Genomic DNA, 22,210 nt, shown 5'->3' with positions numbered 1-22,210 from the left:
TGTTATCAGTCCAGTCTTCACTCCACATGTAAGAAGCATCCGCTTCACACATTACAGAATATTTGCTTATTATTGCTTACCAGTGTGTTTCCTCATCCATTATAAAAACTCCTTAAAGGCTTGAACAGATTAAAAGCTAGATACTCCTTGCCTTGAGGCATACAGTCTAGAAGAACATGACTCAAAAGGGGGGGGGGGTAAGATGGGGAGGGAAGAAGAAAACAAGCACATTTAGCCACCAGATCTTGAAGTTTTTAATGACCATTGCTTAATGATGATAGAAATGGAGGCAGTTCGGGGAGAGGATAAACCAATGGCACCTGTCAGCCAAGCAGGTGCAGAAATATCTGTTGCTCCACTTCAGTGTATATGACTATAATCTGTACATTACATCTGTAGTACACCCTAGAGTGATTCTTGGAAGTGGATTGCAATCCCTGTTCAGGAATAACAATTTGCTGGTTGACCTTGAGTAAGCCTTTCCCTCTAAGTGTGGATGTCCTTCCTTAAGAGTCCACACATGATTTGTTGTGTATAGGGTAGCATCTGGCTAATTGTCCGAACATATAGAAATTCTTAGGGCACTTTGGCCATTTCTTGGGGAAGGGGTGTGTGCACAGAAGCAGTACTGAATTCTTTACAGCATACAAGCACCCAAGGTCAGAAAAACGAGCACCCTCAACTAGCAGGCAATCCCTCCTCCTCTTGCTGCTGAACAAGAAGCCAGAAGTGATTGTCAAGAGAGACACTGTCTGGAATGGGGAAGGAGAGAAGAGAAGGCAACATTACCAGGCATGCAGAAGAGGCGCAGAAGCCTAGAAGCTGGATGCAGCCCAGAGGATTTTTCCTTCTCTGCTTTCATAGAACCCTCTTGTGCATACCTTAGGGATGATGCAGATGTTGAAGCCTCTTTCCATGCCTGTTATCATTCCAAATTTGGGGCAGGGTGGTGGAATACATTATAAGAAACATTGTAGGTCAGTGATGGAGCCAATGTTTTATATGCAGAAGATTCCACATTCGTTTCCTCAGTACGCTCCAGTTACATGGCATCAGGTAGCAGAGACTGACAAAACCATCAAAGACCTGTTTGGCCCAAATCCTGTTAGTTACTCCCACTGGCATAACCCAATCAACGTAAACCTTGGTGGTGAACTGCTACAACTTAAGGAGTGTAGGCATGTGCTTTTTGCACAACAAGTCACGTGACTCTGTGTGCAACAGAAATTGGTGTCTCTTCATGCCATGTCACTGTGTTTCCTTTCTAACGCTTTGTAAGAATTGGTTGAAAAGGTTTCGGTATATGTTTTAAAAATATTATTCCAAAGATTTACAAGTCACCTTTAAGACTGAATCAGCTTTCCTCAACCCATCGCCCTCTACAGATATCATGGATTACAGTTCTTATCATCTCTAGTGGCCATTTTAGATGGAAGTGATGGGACCTGTAGTGGAAAACATCTGAGAGGGCAAAAGTTTGGGGAAGGCTGGAGAAACCATTCTTACAGTAGTGGCACACAAGAGAAGTGTAAAAACCCATGAAATATAGTTTTTTTAAAAAAAATTACAGTGCTAGAAACCAGAGAGGGACAATTCACAGCCAAACCTACCATGCATAGAATGGCCATCATAAAATCCTACTGAAGTCATTGGCCAAGATAAACCGGCAAGGCTTTAGAGCTGAAGTGTTGCAAGGATAACGTGAAGAAAGGAAAAGTCATATATGCCACCTTGAGCCGCTTGACGAAACCCCCCCCTCGCCCCCAACGAAAGAGGAAATACTGTCACTACTGCACAGGAACAATCACAGTAAGTCTGAAACACAAAGAAAAGAAGATGCTGCCTCCCTTAAAGGGTGCTGTGGTCTCTTTAGAGGGATTGTCTTTCACTGGATGGGAGGAACTGCATGTGCAAACACAGCAACTTTGGGCAGCTCAGAAAGATAGCTTAAGGAGCTATGAACTTCCTTGCCCTCCATTAATCTCACAACAGGATCAGCTAATACACTAACACTTTTAATGTCAGCAATAAGTGTGATTTTTTTTCTTTAGTATTCTGCCATGGCTGGGCTCACGAGCCTGTTTCATTTAAGAGCTCACGCTAATTGAACTAGCTCCCCAGTTCATACATATAGAGTGATGCATTAATCACTCGTCCTCATTACACTTCTGATCACTTCTCCATAATGCATCCGAGGGAGACATTACGATGTGTTGCCCATAGTTAAGGGATGGGTTGTAAAATTAGCTGGAGACAGTCACCCTGATCATTTCAAAGAGATACACAAGTGTTTCTTCAAGTGTCTCAGGCAGATTTGCTGTCATGGCTTTCTCCATCATCCTCCGTAGATGCAAGACTATAAATAGTGTGCTTTTAGAGGCCTGCTATTCAAGAACAAGTCTTATTTTTGGGGACCACAAATAAGGGGTTGTACGCTGTAAGACATGGTGGCGCTGTGGGCTAAACCGCAGAAGCCTGTGCTGCAGGGTCAGAAGACCAGCAGTCGTAAGATCAAATCCATGTGACGGAGTGAGCGCCTGTCACTTGTCCCAGCTCCCGCCAACCTAGCAGTTCGAAAGCATACAAATGAGAGTAGATAAATAGGGACCACCTCGGTGGGAAGGTAACAGCGTTTGGTGTCTAAGTCGCATTGGCCATGTGACCATGGAAGATTGTCTTCGGACAAAATGCTGGCTCTGTGGCTTGGAAACGGGGATGAGCACCGCCCCCTAGAGTCGAACACGACTGGACAAAAATTGTCAAGGGGAACCTTTACCTTTACCTTTACCTAGGCTGTAAGAACCTGTCAGAGAACCTCTCTCTCTCTCTCTCTCATTTTAACATATTTTCTACTGTCAACTTTTCCTTAATGTCTAACACAAGGGCTCTGGTGGATTGGAGGTAATCCCCCTCCGGTACTGAGACTTAAAATTAATTGCATGAAGTCAAGTCAATTCTGTTTTGTGGCAACCCTTCCCAGGGTTTCTAAGGATCAGAGTACTCAGAAGTAGTTAACTGTTCCCTTCTTCTGGGGGTGCTCTGGGACTGTGCAGCTTGCCCAAGGCCACACGGGCTAGCTGTTTCCCTGTAAGACATGGAGCTCCTGAATCTGCAGCGAGATCCTCTGACCGACTGAGCAGGAACAGGGCAAAGGAGGTGGAGAAGGTTAACCTGACTACAGAAGCATCTCCATTTCTTGACTGTGCACTTGGAGGCCACAGGTGGCCTTGCCATACAGGATGCTGACCCAAACCAGACGCTGTGACTCTGTGGCTCTGCTATAGAGCAGGTGTTTACTCATGAACGAAATATTTACATGTCGAAAATGGCTCCAGCTTGGAGAGGTGGGCAACCTGCCAGCCCCTTCTGAAAATAAGCTTTACAGTGACTGGATGAGAGGCGTTGTAGATCATCACACAATTTCTATAAAAAGCCCTCCTGTTTCTCTTTCGTCTTCACAAAATTGTAGTAGCATTTGTTTGCTTGTTTGTTTTTTATATACAACCTTTCCCCTTATATAAGGGATTCAAGGCTGTTTACAACATTTAAAAACCAGCATATTCATCATCAAAATGATTTAGCGAACAAGAGTTAAAACCCGTCAAAACATTATTAAAACAAATATAAATGTTTAAATACGACTTACCATCCTCCATCCCATAAATTATTGGAATTTAAATGTCATCATCGTTGTCATCATCATGGGTTGTCAAGGCAGTTCTGACTTATAGCAACCCTTTCTGGAGGTTTTCGAGTAGCAAATACTCAGAGGGGGTTCACCATGCCCTTCTTCTGAGGGCATCTTGGGACTGTGCAGCTTCCTCAAGGCTACACAGGCTGGCTCTGCTTGTAGGAGGCACAGTGTGGAATGAAACTCCCAACCACTGGCTCCACAGACCAGATTATCTAAACCCCAGAGCTACCCAGCTTTAAATGCCATATACTTGCTGAAAAAGGAATGTTTTTGTCTGTTGGTAGAAGAATAAGAAGGTGGTTATGAAAATAGGGTGTGCAAAGCAGATCAATGGTGTGGCAGTTTCCCTCTGATGGCATACATGGCTAAATATCTCAAAATGTGAATGGTCTTGTTGAAAATTCAAGGAACCTTTCATAGAAGGATTCTAATCTCGATTCTCCTGACTATCTTGGGTTTGTCATTCATATTTTCAGCCAGCCATCATCCTCTAGTTACCAGTGTCTGTGTTGTGAAACATCTGGTAAGAACTAAACATTGTCTTGTTTGACATGACGTTTCCTCTTTTTTTTTCATCTCTGGAGGCTTTTGTTGCTGAGAAATCACCTGATGCTATGGCAGTTTCCTTCTCTGGCTCTGAATGCTAATGATGTTGCAAAACCTCTCACCAGGGTTTCCATTCAAGCCTGTCAGCTTTTTAGTTCCTTCTCTTCCTGAACAACGCCAGCCTGTCCCCCCCCCCCCCCCGGCTGCCATTTCCAAACCGCAGAGTAAAGGTGCCATTCTCTGAGTAGTCAAAACAATGCCACCCTCACAGGAGAGGCTTGGGTTTGCCAAAGCAGCTCAATAAATGCATAGTAGAAGGAAAGATTCTAAAAAGATGGAGCACTTGGATGATGTAGCAATGCTGGCCATGGGTTTCTGAGAGATTTAATCCCCCAAAGTAAGATATCCAAGCTCTGCTTGTACTTGGTTTTGTTTAGCTGCTCTCAGGTTTAAATTTTAAAAAAGCTCTAAGTCTGTCCAACCTGGGAAATTTAATCAAACAGCAAATTGTGCGTTTCACCCAAGTGGAAGTTTTTTTTAGGCCGAAGGAAAGAACAAAATAAGGGGGAGAAATAATAGTTTGAGTAAGAAGATAACAATTATATAATGCATGATTGCTTATCATAACTGTATGCACTCTAGTGAAAAAAGAGAGAACTTTCCAAACATGCCTGAGTGAAACCAGCTTTTAAGCTATGCCAGTCATGGCTTTCATAATCATACAGACAATGTAAAAGAAAATAAAGACAGCAACAAACCGTTGATCAAACCTTTTAAAATATCTATCTATAAATTGAGGAGATGTGAAAAGCTATAGGAATGAAAGACAGCATTACCTGCATCTTCCAAAAAATAAAAGGCTAATTACAGAAATGAAGGCATAATCTCATCCTTCTAGAGCAGTGGTCCCCAACCTTGGGCCTCCAGATGTTCTTGGACTCCAACTCCCAGAAATCCTGGCAAACAGAGGTGGTGGTGAAGGCTTCTGGGAGTTGTATTCCAAATACATCTGGAGTCCCAAGGTTGGGGACCACTGTTCTAGAGGACATTTCATCAGAAAGCTTGGTGTTCACCTGCATTTGTTGCAAAGAATAGGAAAAGTACTTTTCAGCTAGTGTTGCCAGAATTCTGTAGCATTGCCAATCTTCAGCCAGCTGAGGAGCCAGAAACTGGCTGTTCTCTGGTTAACTGGAAGGACCTAGGAGGCAATCAAGAGAGGCCATGGATTTGAGAGGCCCATGGAGTGTGGGACATGGAGCTGGGAAAATATAAGGCTAAATCCAAATGATAGTCGCAGTGAGCAGACCTACTGAATGAATGACATTTGTGAAGTCAACATTCATGGAATTCCTATTGATTCAGTTGGTCTACTTTCCTTGGGACTAATCATTGGATTTAGCCCATCAGTTCAAATCCCCATTCATCATCAAGCTTTCTGTGTGACTTCCAGCCAGTCCTGATCTTTCAGGCTAATCTACCTCACTAGGTTGTTGAGAGGAAGGGTGAGTGGAGATAAGGGAGTTGGCAGGACCAGCAGCAGTAAATTCCAGATGTTGAAGGTTCTCTCCCCCACAACCACCATCCTGTGGCTCCCAAAGTCTTCCTCAGATCAAAAGGATTCACTAGGGAGTCTTGGAACCTGAGGCTGGGGAGATAGAAAAGTTTAAACTAAATATCAAAGTCCATGGCTGATAACATCATCAGCTTGAGTTGCACAACAGGATTCTAGCCAATCTATTTATTTCTGTATTAACCATCAGGATCCTAACCCCTCTCTTTCCACTGATAAACCCATAAAACAGACCTGGTGTGACATCCTCCCTTGAGCTGATGCAGACCTTTCATTAGATTCCATGGGAGAGAAATGAAAATGTTGAAAACGCACAAAAGGGAAGACATTCCCCCATCATGCAGACTCTGAATATGGCACAACTGCCACCAAGGATTTGCTCCCCAGCTCAGAGATCCCTCTATTAAAAATCCTCCAGCTTGCTAATAATTCAAAGCATTGAATTGATCTCAGAAAGCCATGGTTATCAGCAGCAGCTGATTGGATCTAAGGATTTCTGCCAGTTGTACCTACTGTTGGGCACTTATCCATATAGTTTGATAATATAAATACAATATGGATGGTTTCACAGCAAGTGATTGTGTATATTTTTAGGATGCAGCCCTGTACCCAATTACTTTGGGGTAAACATCAGCAGACTCCAAGGGACGTACCTCTGAATACACTTAGAAATACTTTTGTTCTCCTGACACCCCCCCACTGGTACCTTTCAGACGCTTGGCAAAGGCCATTTGATTCTCACAAGCTTTTAATAGCAATTTAATTGCTTTTATGGTTTTGGCTTCTTTTCCCCTGGCAATTCTTCTTGCCTACTTCTATTCTTGCTTTCATCTACTTTATCTATGGGCAGGAGAGGTTAGAATGTTTGTTTTTCTATACTATTCTTAGCCATCTTGAGTATGGCAGGACATATATTTTAGAAAATGCATAGGCTTGGATCCTGAGATGTCCTTATAACTCAGAGAGGACAGAACAGACTGTAATCTAAGAAAAGGCCCATGGGTAGAAGGGGAGGTTATTTTCCCCTAAATTCCCCCTGCATCCTACAGTGTCATCTTCCTTATTGTTCTGGTAGATCTTCCACATTGCCTTTCCCACTCACCCTCTTTATTCCAACAGGAACAGATATCCATTCCCAGAAACCTAGGATCTGTGCTAGTTAAATCAGCTGGATGCTACAAGAAATAGGTTGATGGGTTAAATGAATGACCCAGCAGAGTTGTTTTTTTACCATGGGGGTTGGTTAAATGATCATGATCTAAGCAGGCGGCAAGAGGGAACATTGAAGTATAATCTGAAGGCAAGCAAAGGTTTGAAACTGCATGGCAGTGATTAGGCCACAGAGCACAGAAAAGATCCCCAGGGAGTAAGGTCACTAAAACACATGGTTAAGCATCTGAAGTTCACTGAATTCATGAACTCCCAACTCGCCTAGATAATGAGAAGAATTTGACTCAGATTTTGACTAAGAGGATGGAAAAGAGAAGAGGCAGGAAATACACCTAGAAAGAGGAGAAAGACCTGCCTTGTCAGAGAAATTCAAACAAGGAGACTTCCCCCAATCAACATGGCTTTACCTGGCGAAGTGGCCAAGTCCTCCTCCTTTTCTGGCACCATTGCATTTTCCCTCAGAGGCATCTATGATGCAGGAGAAAGCAGATGACCTGCCGTCCAATAGCCAGAGAAGGTACATCAGACCCAACACAGCGACGAACAGCTTCCCTCAGAAAGGGGAGAGCTATAAAGAACATCCTGGTGATTCAGAGGTGTGCAAGGTGTTGCCTTCAGACATTTTCGGACCACAACTTCCGAGGATCCTTCTGACTACGGTAGATGGAGGCGGCAAACCTCAGACATCTGAAAGACAACACTTTGCCCAATCTTGTAACAAAACTATTAAAAGCTATTAAAGCTGGCTCCGGATAACTGCCTGGATAAAAAGAGGTAGATGGCTGCATAGCTCAGTAAGATAGGTATCTGCCCGTGGAGCCAGAGGTTGGGAATTTGATTTCTTACTGTGCATCTCAAGAGAAGAACTGGCCTGTAGCCTTGGGGAAGCTGCACAATCTCAGGGCACCCAGAGAAGAAAGGAATAATAAATCACTTCTGAATATTCTCTACCTAGAAAACCCTAGAAAGGTTTGCAATTAGTCAGATTTGGCTTCCCAGCAGGTAGTAGTAAGTTTTTCAAAGGCTAAAAGCCTGCTCCTCAGGGAACTGTCCAGGGTGCTGATTTCCTTCAAGGTCTCCTTTCTTGCCTGGCTCTTTCTGGTACTCAAACGGCATCCAGGCCTGAGGTAGGATGCAGTTTTCCCCCACTTTAAAAAAATAATAGTAATAATACAAGCCAAGCTTGAGCTGTGTTGTTTGTGTCAAAACATCCGACACATGCTTCAAAAACTCAGAAACTCAAGGGGGGGCGGTTATACTGCTTAGAGGGTGAGATGTTCCATCTCCCAAATACATTGCCTTCATTCCCTCTGGCCTGGCAATTTTGATTCACTGCCCCTGTATTCGTTAATCCTTCTATTCTGACCTCAAACAGACAACCAAGTAGAAGAAAGAAAACCTACTGGCAGTTGGCTCCCTGTGTTACTCGGTTTTGTATCTGTATTAGCCTGTTGTGCAGTAAGAAGAGGCAGGTAGACTGTTGAAGACAATTATCTATGTTACTCCATGTAGCAGGAGCACAGCAGGAGAAGCTATCCTTCCTGCCCCTCCAAATAACCTGCTGAGAACAACACCCTTCCTTGTCCTGCTGCTAAAGTTCAGCAGAAAACTGCAAAACTCAATTGCAGCGGCAATCTGCAAAATCACTTTAAAACAAGCCTTTTGTTCTGAATTTAATGCTGCCAAAACTGAGGGTGGGAGTAGGAATGGGAGGTTTAAAAAAACAGTTTGGCATCCAGAGACTTTAATGGTTCAGTAGCGTTTTCAATCTGGATGAGCAGCTCCCAGTTCAACGCTCTAAGCACTCTGCCACATTGGTTCCATGGTGGCCTTTTGAGAGGAAATAATTCATTAAAAATTACAGTGGTGCCTCGCATTACGATGTTAATTCGTTCCGGCGAAATCACTGTAGAACAAAAACGTAATGCGAAAATAAAAAGCCCATTGAAACGCATTGAAACCCCTTCAATGCATTCCAATGGGCTGGAAACTCACCATCCAGCGAAGATCCTCCATAGGGTGGCCATTTTCGGTGGCTGTCTTGCGAGGAATCCGTCCCAGAAAACATCGGGGAGCCATTTTATTTACCCGGTGGCCATTTTGAAACCGCCAATCAGCTGTTGGAAAATCGTCATTTTGCGAAGAATCGGTTCCCAAAGCAGGGAACTGATCATCGTAAAGCGAAAAAACCCTATTCAGACCATCATTTTGCGATCGCAAAAGCAATCACAAAAATGTCATCGTAATGCGGTTTCGTCATAATGTGGGGCAATCGTAAAGCGAGGCACCACTGTATCTAAATACTTACTTAAATATAATATTCAATATGGATTTTTAAAAAAACCAACACAGAGATGCAGTGAAATGGACTGATGAATGAATGATTGCAAAACTAACAGTGACTAGATAGACTCCTTTTCTCCCATTCCTAGTTGTTAAGGTTACTGTCCAAGAACTGATTCCCTGCATTCAGCCTCTTAGTTGTCTTAATAAATAGCATGTCCATTTACTGCCATAGTACCTCCAAAATTAATAGCTCAACTGCCTGGACCACACCCCAAAATTTGGCTTCCAAGAAGTGGATGTATTTTCAGATTTCTACTCCAGAAAAAAAAGGAGGTAGGCAGGCTTGCCAGTCTGCAGAGCTCTGGGATGTTGGAGGTTATTCTGGCATGCCCCTATATCTGTGGTTCCCAAGCTTGAGTCCCGAGATGTTCTTGGCCTACAATTCCCAGAAATCATGGCCAGCAAAGCTAGTGGTGAAGGTTTCTGGGAGCCTTAGTCCAAGAACATCTGGGGATCCAATTTTGGGAACCACTGCCCTGTATCATAGGTTGCTACCACAACTGCCACTGAATTTTTGCAGGAGTTACGCTGAAATGTTCTTCTCTTTTATCACTAGGAAGTTGCCCAGTTTTGCTCGACTCTGATAACATCGACAAGTTCTGTATGTTGCTGAGAAATGTCTCCTTGTGCAAATTTTGCACATTTGAGGAAACGTGTTTGTGATTTTAAAATGAATCATTTGCAGCAGCCTCAAGGTCTGACTGAAAAATGGGTTGATCTTGGGTTCATGGTTGAGAGTTGATTCGGAGAAGAACAGGAAGCTGCAGTATCAAAATCACCACCACTAGCTCTGCTTTTTCCACCATCAAATGTCTCCCCATGTGGAATGCTTTCCATTTTTCCCTTTTAGAGAGATGCACATCTCAGGCATGGGGGCTGGGGGGGTGAGATAAAGAGTAAGACCTCTACCACTTCTCTTCCAGAGCAAACTTCACAGTTGGAGGAAAGTATTTACCGAATTGCACTGAGAAGCCTGCTGCCTTTGCATTATTTATTATTAGCTACTGATAAGTATAAGATGCAGGATGCCTCAAGCCATGAATTAGTGATGCTATAAAATAAACTCCCAAAAAACCTTTTAGGAACTACAGCAAATAGGTAAGAGCTCCTGATTCTATTCCATAACTCCACTTGGCTTTTTACAGAACTGGTTCGGAAAGAAGCATCATAAATAAATAAAAAACCTAAGTGAAATAAGGAGAATTGTGTATGTGGGTGGGTGAAAATTCCCATGTGAACCAATTAAACATATAATAATTCCACAGACACCCAATATAAGAGAGCAAATTTTTTGCTAGAAACCAACCAGAGATTCCTCCCAGCCTCTGCTTTATTGAAACAACACTTATGGAAAGCAAGACTGGAGAGTGAAAGGGGGTGAAAGAAACTAATTTTTCCCCTTAGGGTTTTTCTCAAAATTGCTACAAACTTCACAGGAAGGCATCTGCAAATTCCAAAACTATTTGCAAGAAATACTCTTCACAGACTAACATAACCCATGCCCTCCAGCAACAGATGGATGAAAACTGGATAGCTGGTTTTGTAATTCATCATAACTGCTAAGGGCCTCTAAGTGTGTGATACATCACAATGCCAAATACATTCACTTGGAAAAAGGACTCTCAGGTTTTAGTATGTCTCTGGGGGAAGAGATTTCCATAGCTTATTTCCATACCCCAGGAGGCTAGGCTGGCGAGTGCACGAGATAAGGTTTTCACTATAGCGCAACCAAGGAGAACGGCTGGCTCCATCACTTCTGAGCTTTCCGTGGGCAATTGGATCTCCATGCTTTTGTATGGCCTTCCAGTCATTTGCACTGATTTTTAAGCTAGGTTTTAAAATTGTTTCTAACCTGTTCATAAAGAAGGTTGGCATTTTAAAAACTGACTTTCTTAAAATTATTTTAAAATAGTTTTTAAAGGAAATGTTTACTATTTATTGTATATGTCTTTGGGAGCCCTGGCAGCTAGAGAAATGATAAATAAAATGGATGGATGGATGGATGGATGGATGGATGGATTTTATTTATTTATTTATTTATTTATTTATTTATTTATTTATTTATTTATTTATTTATTTATTTATTTATTTATTTATTTATTTATTTATTTATTTATTTATTTATTTATTTATTTATTTTATACCCCGCCTATCTGCTCAGAACAAGCACTCTAGGGGGCTATGGATGGATGGATATGTAAATAAATGAGGCAACCATAATGGGCACCTGTCATTCTAACCAACAGTATTACTGGAGGGAAATCCTTGGTTTCAGAGATCATGATGAAACATAACAGGCAAGGTAGTCTATTATTTTCTCATCATACTTAAGTTCATGGGGATTGATGGGTTAGTAGTTTGGTATGGTGACCAAGCAAAGAAAGAAAACTCATGTTCTGGAAGATAAACAGTGGTTCAGATCCTCTTATTTAGTTGCAATCGCATAGCACAAATGGTGTAACATTTGAAGGAAAATTGCTCCAAATTAAGAAATCACCATAGACTTTACCTATCAGTTGCATATTGAGTTGTGTGACTAAGCATGCAGCCAATAATGCTATGGCACTTTCTTAACGTGGGACAATTTGCTTCCAAAAGTTACCCAAGAGGATTTTGACCATCAGATCTGAAAATATGGCCCAACAGAGGTTGATGACTCCAGTTTCACAGGGGCAGAGAATCTGGTCTTGATTTTAGTTTAGGCTTGTAAAACAACAGTCCCCGTGCTGAACTCTGTCCCCAAAATAAGGCTCAGCATCTATTTGACTCAACTTTGTACTTCTTCCTATTCTTCACATAACTTATTTGCATTTTCTGGGTAGTTGCAGAAATCAGGGGAATCCATACACATTCAAAGTAGCCACAATGAAGAACATAGAAGTTCTGTCTTGCTCTCTCTTTTCTTAAAATGCACTTAGCATACTTTTTTTTAACGTGGAAAGCCCTAAAAAGGATTACCATAAGCCAGAATTTTTCTAGCTGGCTGTATAGGTCAGTGTGTTAGGCATCTGGCTGCAAAAGCAGAAGTTGGGCATGAAATTCCCCATTGTGTCTCCTGCAAGAAGAGCCAGCCTGTGTAGCCTTGGGCCAGCTGCACAGTCTCAGGATTCCCCCAAGAGAAAGAAAGGGTGAACCATTTCTGAGGACTCTCTACCTAGAAATCCCCGAAAAGGTTCACCATAAGTTCGAATTGATTTGACAGCATTTGATGTTGATGATTGTTGTTGTACATGTAAACTGTGAACCTTGGTGCCCAGATTACACATAAAGGGGGAGAGATGAGCAATGCAAACCCTCACCTCCATTATCCCTTCTCTTAAGAACATGTCATTGGAAACAAGTGGGATGTGATGTTTATTTATTTATTTATTTATTTATTTATTTATTTATTTATTTATTTATTTATTTATTTATTTATTTATTTATTTATTTATACCCCACCTATCTAGTCAATTGTGACCACTCTAGGCGGCTTACAACATACACTAAAAAACATATAAAATATCACATAACACAACATAATTTGCATAATTAAAAGATAGAATGAAATTTTTCCCAAAGATGGAGAGAAACAGGGTATATTATAGCAGAAAGAAAAAAGAATAATTAGGTATTAGGTGGAAAGGGGGATGGCCTGCCTGAACATCCATGTTTTCAGTTGTTTCTTTAAAATACCCAATGAGGGAGCTGCATGAATGTGAGGAGGTAAGTTGTTCCAGAGGTGAGGAGCCACCACCGAGAAGGCCTGGTTTCTTGTTTTTTCCTTCCGGGTCTCCCTCGGCATCAGGCTCCTCAGCCTCACCTCCTGACTCGCACGGGTGACACGGGTAGAACTAGGTGGGAGTAAGCGTTCCGCCAAGTATCGAGGCCCTAAACCGTTTAGGGCTTTAAACGTAAGCGTCAGAACTTTGAAGTCAACGTGGAACCGAATGGGCAGCCAATGCAGCGCAGCCAGAATAGGAGAAAGGTGATGGTATCTTCGCGCTCCACTTAGGAGTCTGGCCACTGCATTCTGCACCACTTGGAGTTTCCGTGTCAGCCTCAAAGGTAGCCCCACGTAGAGCGCGTTACAGTGGTCTAATCTTGAGATTACGAGCGCATGGACCAAGGTGGTGAGCGCCCCCACATCGAGATAGGGTCGCAGCCGGGCTATCCGCCAGAGATGAAAAAAGGCAGTGCGGACCACCGACGCCACCTGAGTCTCCATGGAGAGCGCCGGGTCTAGATGGATCCCCAGACTGCGAACCCCACTCTTTGCGGCAAGGGTCACCCCCCCAAGCGAGAGGGAGTCGCCCAAGCCGCCAACAGTGGGGGCACCCACCCTCAAGACCTCCGTCTTGTCCGGATTCAGCCTCAGCCCGTTCTCCTGCATCCACTCCAGTATGGTCCCCAGGCATTCGGCATCACCTGCAGTTGGTGTAAAGGAGATGTAGATGTATCATTATTCTGGCATTCCTCTCTATTCCGGGAAGTGGTGTAAAAAGGAATGTATGATGTCATATCTAATTTCTTTTCAGCTATATATTAGCAGGCACGTGGGAGTTTGCAGCACATATGCCTTTCCGTAGTAGGTGGCCATAGCTAGAAATTAATAATATGTTAGTATAAATTATTATATTAGAGACGTTTCCTTTGTTTTGTTTTTGCTTTGGACTAGGACTTGGGTGATTCTTGATTCTCCTGCTGATTCAGCCATGAAACTCAGTGGGGCCAGTCGCATTTGTCTTAGTCTGCCCTGCCTCACAGGGTTCTTATGAGGATCATCTTAGAACTGCAGAGCTGGAAGGGACCCTATGGATCATCAAGTCTAGCCCTGTCAAGGAGGCACAGTGGGGAATTGAACCCCCAACCTCTGGCCTTTGCAGCCAGATACTTAAAACACTAAGCTATAAAGCAGTTCATCATGGAACATAGCGAAACCACTGCTTGGTTATGGATGCCTTCAGCACATTGTTATATTAATTTTCTTGAAAGCAACTTTCTAAGTAAAAGCAACTGCAGCAACTGCAGCGCTTCCAATATTTACGATCTCTTATTGTAGGCCCTACAGTGTGGCTTTAGCTAACATCCCTGAAGGTAGTTTTAGGGTTTGTTTGTTTTTTGTATCCTTATTATATTTTATACTATGTCGATACATTTTTATTGGTTTTGTATTGTGCCAGATTTTATTGCTTATTGTTATTTTCTTGTATTTTTCTTATATTTTTAATTGAACAATGCAGAAAACTATTTTATTGGGTGTTTAACAGCTGCAGTGATTATAGCACCACATGTAATCAAGCTATACCAGGCTTAACAACATTGCGGATGCCCTTAGCAAGGGCAACAAGACATTAAAAATGAAAGGGAGATTAAGAATGATACAGAGCTTTGCGTAAAGCAAGTATTAGGAAATACTGATCCATTATTGTTCATCTTCTTAAAATTCAACCAGTATAAAATATCCAGCATTTAAATTTGTAGTGGTTTTTCAATGACTCACACTCACTAAAGTATGTCAAGGTACCAGATGTCCAATTTATCATTGGATAAATTGTTACCTATGCCACACATCCAAACAGCTTGTAAAACGTGATCAACATTATTAAGTGAACAGTCAATGTTCATTTTGCCCTAAATTAACAAGGATTGCCCAACTATTAGCAAAGTACTTTTCCGACCTATGACTTCCACTACCCATGAGGGATTTTGGAATTGACCCTCAAGCACCCAAATGACTTTGGCTTCTCTTCCTTTGCCATTTTTAATCTAGGAACTCTCCCCTAGAGTTTTGGTGCTACTTCACTCTCACTCTCTCACTCTCTCACTCTCTCTCTCTCTCACACACACACACACACACACACACACTCACTCTCACTCTCTCTCTCTCTCTCTCTCTGTGGTCAAAATATGATGGATTCAGAAAGACTTTTGTTTCACAGCATGTAGTTTTCCTCACCTCCGTATCTTGCATTTCATTGTGCTTTATTTGTTTGGTTGGTCACTGGAAGGTAAACATACTTTACAAGCCTGATTGCAGAAATATGCATCTCTAAGCAGAGGCTATCAGTGGATGGAAAATAAACACATTTGCTTCAAAGTTTAATTTGATCCTATATCCCCCTCCCTCTCTCCTTTCAGGCCCCTCTTTACCATCACCCCTTGGTTATCACACTCAGTTCACACTGTACCTAAGTCTATCTCTTGCCCACATTCAGCTTCTTACTCTGAAATCACCCTCACTTCTTGTTAACATTTCGATTGTTAGCATCTGCAAGCAGCATCGTCCCTTCCTCTTTTTCTTTTCTCATACTATCCCTCCAAGCCCCATATGCATTTGTGGAGCTATGGAGGGTGCTATACAGTTTATAATTAAATCAGCATTACTTCTTGCACATGGAGAAGCTTTGTTTCTTGCTGTTTTTTTCTGCTAGGTAAAGTGAGATTGTGTATAGCCTTGGTGGATTTGTTGTAATATAAGTAGTAGCCAAGTAGCTTCTCCTTCTTCTGCCTACACCAAATATATTACATGTGCATTTGTTTTAGGGTTGTTCATTCTGTAATGCCCAGCCAGCCATGGTGGTTCTTGCTGCTGTTGTCTTAATTAGACACAAACCCTAGAAGACTAACACAGAAAGCTGCCATCCGTTCATCCAACTCAGTTTTGTTTACACTGAGTGGAAGTAGCCATGCAAGATTTCAGACTGATAATTGAGCACTCCGGCTTCTACCTGGAGCTCCAAGTTTGCCTGTATCCTAATCCAATACTAAAAAAACCACTACAGCACAGTGTCAGGAGTGTGCCAAATGCCTTTAACACACTGGAATCTACACCTTGACAAAATGTTAAAGTTTTTATTTGTTTTTTAGGAATTTAGGAATTAGCAGAATTTTTAAAACCCCATGTTCCCATTCTCTACAATTCCATTTACAAATTGAGAGCTTAGAAATAGTGAGTTAGATTTAGCATATTAACACTACAACCATTACTTTGGGGAATGGATTTAACCAAAGGTTTTAAAAGTAAAATGCTAAAACGTTAAACTTTTAAATCATTCTTTAGATGCACTTGATGGCTTTTGTTAACACAGAATCAACACTGGTGAGCACAAAGCATTCAATTCCAAGTTCTTCTCCAATGTAGCAAAGAAGCAACGTGTACGTATGCAGAAACCAACTGTCTTGTATCCAACCCTAGGGGGCTGGAGAACTATTTCTGCAATCAGTCCAGTATTCTAGGTATAGATTGCTCAGATGTGGTTTACCATTCCCTTTTTCTGGGGGCGGGGGGATGACCTGGGAATGTGCAGCTCACCCAAGGTCACACAGGCTGGTTCTTCTTCCAGGAGGCACAGCGGGGAAATTAAATCCTAACCTCAGCCTCTGCAGTCAGATACCTAACTCACTGAGCCAGCCAGCCAGCCAAAGTCACTTTAAGATGCTAGATACACTAAAGACAAATCATGTGCAAGTGTGTGAACTTGGCCTCACAATTCCGGTAAATCCCACTATGATAAAGGGAATCTTATAACCTAAGACGTGTATTTAGAATGGCAGCTTTTAGCCCCTATCCTGCAATGTTCTCCCTGCTGAATAATTTATTTGCAGTATTGAAATTATCTTAGTAGAATACACACTTAGCAGGACGTCAGCTCCAGCTGCTGCTGCTGCTGCACAGAGATGAGCATGGATTACGGATACCACGTGTAGAAGAATGTTCACATGGTTGTTAGTGTAAGGAACCATAAATTAATTGAATTACAGAGTTGGAAATGACTCAGAGGTCTTCTAGTCCCAACCTACAGCTAAAGCATCCTTTGCCAGGAGACTTGCAGGTATAGCATTAAAGTGTATGTAACAGAATGTGTGGTGTGGGTAATGCTCCACTCTTTCATCATGCTACAACACAGGGTCAGTCAGTGAAACTAAAGGATGAAAAATTCAAGAAGGAAGGACTTCTGATCCTCTCCCCTTTTCTCTTTATTTGATTTATTTTTGTATGTTCTCCATCTTGCTGAATTCTTTAATTGGGTAATAATTTTCTTTTATATTTGTTATGTATTTTATGTTGTAAGCCGCCTAGAGTGGTCGCAATGACCAGAAAGGCAGGGTATAAATAGAATGAATGAATGAACGAACGAACGAACGAACGAACGAACGAACGAACGAACGAACGAACGAACGAACGAACGAATGAACGAATAAATAAATAAATAAATAAATAAATAAATAAATAAATAAATAAATAAATAAATAAATAAATAAATAAATCCCTTACCCAGCATGTAGTTAAAATGTGGAACTATCATAAAAGGTAGTCATGGCACTACTCACCTGGATACCTTTAAAAGGAGATTCAACTATTTCATGAAGTATGGTATTACTATTAGGCTATCAATCAAGGTGGATATATACTTTTCAGTGAGCACAAAGTAGTTCACATGTTTCTCTCCTTCTGTTTTATCTTAACATCGACACAACGAGAGAAGTCAGACCGAGAGATTATGACTCACTCAAGGTCACCCACCTCATCCAAGCATGGATATGAACCCAGTTCTCATGGGTTGTGGTCCAACATTGTAACCATTACACTACACTGGCGTTCAGGTATTCCTTACAAGAGGTTGTTTGCTTCTGTATATTATTTGTTGGGGTGCACAACCACACTTATATCCTGCTTTTGAAATTCCTATGGATAACTGGTCGGCCATTGTATGAACAGAATTTTGTTCCAGACAGATCTTAGGTATGAGCCTCCTCTCTTTTCCCCTCCTTATTAAGAACCTCACATAATTTTCCAAAATGTCTTGAGCCTACTAAACAATTTCTCTAGGGTATCATTATGCTAGATACACAATGCTCAGTAGTAGATGTAAGTTCAGAACCCACCTCACAATCTGATTTTTCAGTGTCCCTTCAATGAGCCGGAAAGAAGGCTGAAGAACTAAAGTCATCAGCTCATGATCCCATATGTCCCTTGAGCACCAGAATAGAATGTTTAGGTCCCCTGAGTCTCCTCCTGTTGCAGAACCCACAAAGAACTCACAAAAACAAACAATATAGGCATTTTGTAGCACTGGGTTCCCAGACAAGCAACCTGTATCCCTATGTTTTAGCCACTTGTCATATACAGGCTGGCTGCTTGTTTTTTTACAAACAAAAAACAGCTGGGGACAAAAACATCCCAAGAAAATGATTGCATTATGCCATGGAGGCAATTTTTGTCCCAGGCAGTGTAATACATTCAGAGAAAAGATGTCCCATCCAGGGATTCTTGTAAACAAAACATGATTGCTGCAGCAGGTGTGATGTACTCTGGTTAAAGGTTGACATTTGTGGTCCAGTTGTGTCCAACTCTAGGGGGCGGTGCTCATCCCCATCTCCAAGCCGTAGAGCCAGTGTTTGTCCATAGGCAGTTCCCGTGGTCACATGGCCAGCATGACTAGACATGGAACACCGTTACCTTCCCACCATGGTGGTACCTATTTATCTACTTGCGTTTACATGCTTTCAAACTGCTAGGTTGGCCGGAGCTGGGACAAGCGACGGGAGCTCCCTCCGTCGCGTGGATTCGATCTTACGACTGCTGGTCTTCTAACCCTGCAGCACACAAAGGCTTCTGCGGTTTAACCCACAGTGCTACCACGTCCCTTGTACTCTGGTTATCAATATGTAATTCCCATACTGAAGGACAGTGAGATTCTCATGGGATCAGGAAATGCAAGAAGTGCACATATATCCTAACCACAACCCCTACTCTAAACTTAAATGTCATGGACCCACTCTGTGAATATTTCTTTTTGTTTTTAATCATACTGCATGATAAAACTCCACAAGCCCATTGGCAACCCACATGCTTCTTCAGCGACTGCACAGAACCCATTAAAAGGTTGAGTCAAACCTCAGTTACAGCAGTTTCTGGAATTTTTAAGGGTAATGGTTTTTTTACTGGAGGCATATAACGGGCTTGTAAAAGGATGATGCTCCATTCTATCCTTCTTTGTTTCCATCCAGGGAACCTCAGATTTGTAAATGTGTATTTGGCGAGGATTTTCAGTGCTCAGAACAAGGAGAGACAGGCAGAATGGGAAAAATTATGTTGTCTCAGCTTTGTCTCCAACCGTGTGCATTAACTTAGCAGATTAATGTTGCATTTACTCAGCTTAGTACAGCAGAGCCGAGGAGGAAATACTACACTGTAGTGTTCATGGGGTAGATATAAAATATTAGGTCAGAAATGTCTTGACCTGCTCTGCTAACAGAGGTAACTCTTCTGAATTAATGTCTGTGTTGTTTTAATTTCTAATCACTTGGATATACTTAGTTTAACATTTTTTAAATCATAGGTTCCCAAACTAGGAGGTTTGCCGCTCAGGGGGCATGAATAAATTCCAGAGGGGGCATGAAACTATGAGATTTTCCTAAAGAAAATATATTTTTATCAGCATAAACATTTGTAAGACGTGTGGCTAGAATCCAATTGACTAATCAAACCAATGGAAGTGGAGGGCATAAATCATAGCAATGAATTGTCCCTAGCTAACAAGTCGCTGCTTGTATTCCTTGTTGTGCACCAGTCTTTGGACTTGGCATGTGACAAGGAATGCAGATCAAAATTAAATGATGACAGACTAAGGAAAGGCCATCTGCTGGTCTGAATAAGCCCATGATAAAATGACATCTGGGTGTCTGCTACTTCAGTAGGACCTCCAGTTGCTGAGCTGACATCTTAAATTTCCCACAATAGTCCTCATCCAGCAACATTCTAGGGCACTGTGAGAAATTTAAAATGATGACATGCCCTTCCTTAACTCATCATTTCAAAGCATTTGAGTAGATGCTGCATACACAGTCTTTCCTGGGGGGCTTAATATAATCTATGATACGGCCTGCCTACTTTGCTTTGCACATTGCTTTCTCAACAACTATACTGAAAATTCAGCTCATTCTTTAAATAAGGACGGTGAGTAGTATGTAGATCAGTCCTTGCTGAGGTCACTGCCATAAGGCTCCTAGTTCATCTCCTTCATCTTGTCTCTGAACACTGAAACATGTGCTTTGCTAGTGGAGCATTATAGGATCCACTTTGTGCATATACTAATTTCCTGAGGTCTGTATACTGTTAGGGATTTCAATGCGTGCAAATAATACTGTTCATACAGTTGTACTACTTTGGTGAGATATCCATTGCATGACTGGCCACATGGCCCATTGCTCAACCAGACATGCAGCAAATCCCTTATCAAATAGAGCAACGACTTGTGTGATGTTAGTGGTACATGTTGGAAGGCTCCAGCAGAATACTGGCCATCATATTTTAGCATCGAATAGATCTGCAGCCTATCTTTGCCTTCAATTGCAGGAGAGGGGAGATGACCTGATAAAACCCCCACAGAACAAAGCATGAAAACCTTCCCTTTTGGCCCAGTTATATATGAGTGAATATGTTCAGTTTTGTTCCAATTCAGAAGCTAAGCAGGATGAGCCTGACTTAGTACATGGGTGGGAGCCTGACAGAACCCTGTACTGGGGAGAAATTACAGCTCAGGGGTGGAACATATGCTTCGCCTGCAGAAGGTCCCAAGTTCAATTCTCAGTATCTCCAGGCAGGAATAGAACTTGCCTGAAATCTTGGAGACATGCTGCCAGTCAGAATTGCTTGCTTAGACAGACTTCTGGTCTGATTCATATAAGGCAGCATCCTATACAGCTATGCAAAGAGATTAATGCCTGAAATGATGTAGCAAAGAGTGGGGAAATGGGTAGCCATCAAGTTGCATGCGGACATTAAAGCCCTCTATACAACCCTAAGACCATCCTAAAACCACCCTCGGGCCCTCAACCCCTCCCCCAAATTCAGCTTTACAATCACGTCCCTAGAAGCGTTGTAGGGGTACTGAAGGTCTACCCATTCTAAGACTGAAATAACCTTTCTTCAAAATCCAAAGTAAGCGCCTCTCTTTGACCTTACATTATAATTGTACTGGAGAGGCTGAGAATGGTCAAATTGGAAAAGCAAAGGTCATGGACAGATACACGTTGACGCAGGAGGACTTACAGAGAGCCAACAAAAAGAGAGCCAGTACGCAGACGTCTTCAGTCTAGTACACTCTAGAATTGTTGGATTATAATCCCTAGAATTGAAGAGTTATGGGAGTTGTTATCCAGCACATCTGGAAGGTAGCAAATTGGGGGAAAAAGCCATTGGGAAGTGTAGCAACCCCAGACCTACTGGAGTAGGTCTACTGTAGTTATGCTGCCACCAACCATTCGCTCTACCAAGTCACCCAGACCAGGAATGGATTTTAATAAACAAGAGAACAAGGTTTATTGAAAAAACAAACAGGGTAAATAAAAGGATCAGGTAAATAGGATACTGGAACTTGGTATAGTCCCAATCATACACATACAACAGATTGGTTCCCACGGAACACTTTAAGGTAACGCACAGACCCTGAACCTATCCGTTCTGGCTACCTAGATAGAAACCTGAACCTATCAGGTATGTACTATCTGACGAACAGTTGTACCCAGTCTGACCCACAGACTCCAACTCCACTTCTCCACGTCAGCTCCCTTACGAAGGACTTCCCCCAAATATATACAGTACAGCTCCTCCCCCCTGATGTCCCGCCTTCCACTCCCCATAGGATGGAACTTTCCCTCCAAACCCATGACAGACAGGTACCATCAGTGCTGTATGTGACAGGAAGCACTCAGGAAGCAAGGCTGATGCAGAAGGCAATGATAACATGATCAGAACAAGATCTAGTAGAAGATCCTAACAAAATTGGATTCACTTTTCTACAGATGCAGCATAGTACATCACCATGAACCAAACAGTTTTATGACTGGGCGCAGTCCTACACATTTCTTCACTGGCACATCAGCTCAAAAGACTGCAG

The 22,210-nt window shown here is 42.1% G+C and overlaps 1 protein-coding gene and 1 long non-coding RNA gene across 2 annotated transcripts in view; one reads left to right on the top strand and one right to left on the bottom strand.

The window, feature by feature from the left end:
• ONECUT2 (one cut homeobox 2) overlaps positions 1–22,210 on the top strand; it is an 84,226-nt gene that overhangs the window by 46,264 nt on the left and 15,752 nt on the right. The window lies entirely within an intron of this gene.
• Positions 11,345–21,451, bottom strand: LOC144586657 (uncharacterized). The gene is made up of 2 exons (XR_013541588.1): positions 12,768–21,451; positions 11,345–11,475 (listed from the first exon to the last, which is right to left on the bottom strand). It is a non-coding gene; the product is annotated as an uncharacterized LOC144586657 (long non-coding RNA).

This window comes from Pogona vitticeps, chromosome 2, assembly GCF_051106095.1.
Source record: "Pogona vitticeps strain Pit_001003342236 chromosome 2, PviZW2.1, whole genome shotgun sequence".
Classification (NCBI taxonomy): Eukaryota; Metazoa; Chordata; class Lepidosauria; order Squamata; family Agamidae; genus Pogona; species Pogona vitticeps.
The sequence above is the reverse complement of the archived record's forward strand: the minus strand, read 5'-3'. Positions and strand labels throughout refer to the sequence as shown.